Source organism: Arachis duranensis, chromosome 5 (genome assembly GCF_000817695.3).
Source record: "Arachis duranensis cultivar V14167 chromosome 5, aradu.V14167.gnm2.J7QH, whole genome shotgun sequence".
NCBI lineage: Eukaryota > Viridiplantae > Streptophyta > Magnoliopsida > Fabales > Fabaceae > Arachis > Arachis duranensis.
Genome location: NC_029776.3, coordinates 84,329,940 through 84,330,282, shown reverse-complemented (window position 1 = coordinate 84,330,282; position 343 = coordinate 84,329,940).

Genomic DNA, 343 nt, shown 5'->3' with positions numbered 1-343 from the left:
GCGCGTGCGCGCCACCATACGTGTAGCAACTATGGCAAATCTTATATCGTTTCGAAGCCCCGGATGTTAGCTTTCCAACCCAACTGGAACCGCATCATTTGGATCTCTGTAGCTCAAGTTATGGTCAATTAAGTGCGAAGAGGTCGGCTTGACAGCTTTCCGGTTCTTTCATTTCTTCATGAGTTCTCCAACTTTACATGCTTTTTCTTCATTCCCTTGATCCAATCTTTGCCTCCTAAATCTGAAATCACTTAACAAACATATCAAGGCATCTAATGGAATCAAGGTAAATTATATTTATCTATTTTAAGACCTAAAAAGTATGTTTTCACTCTTAAGCACA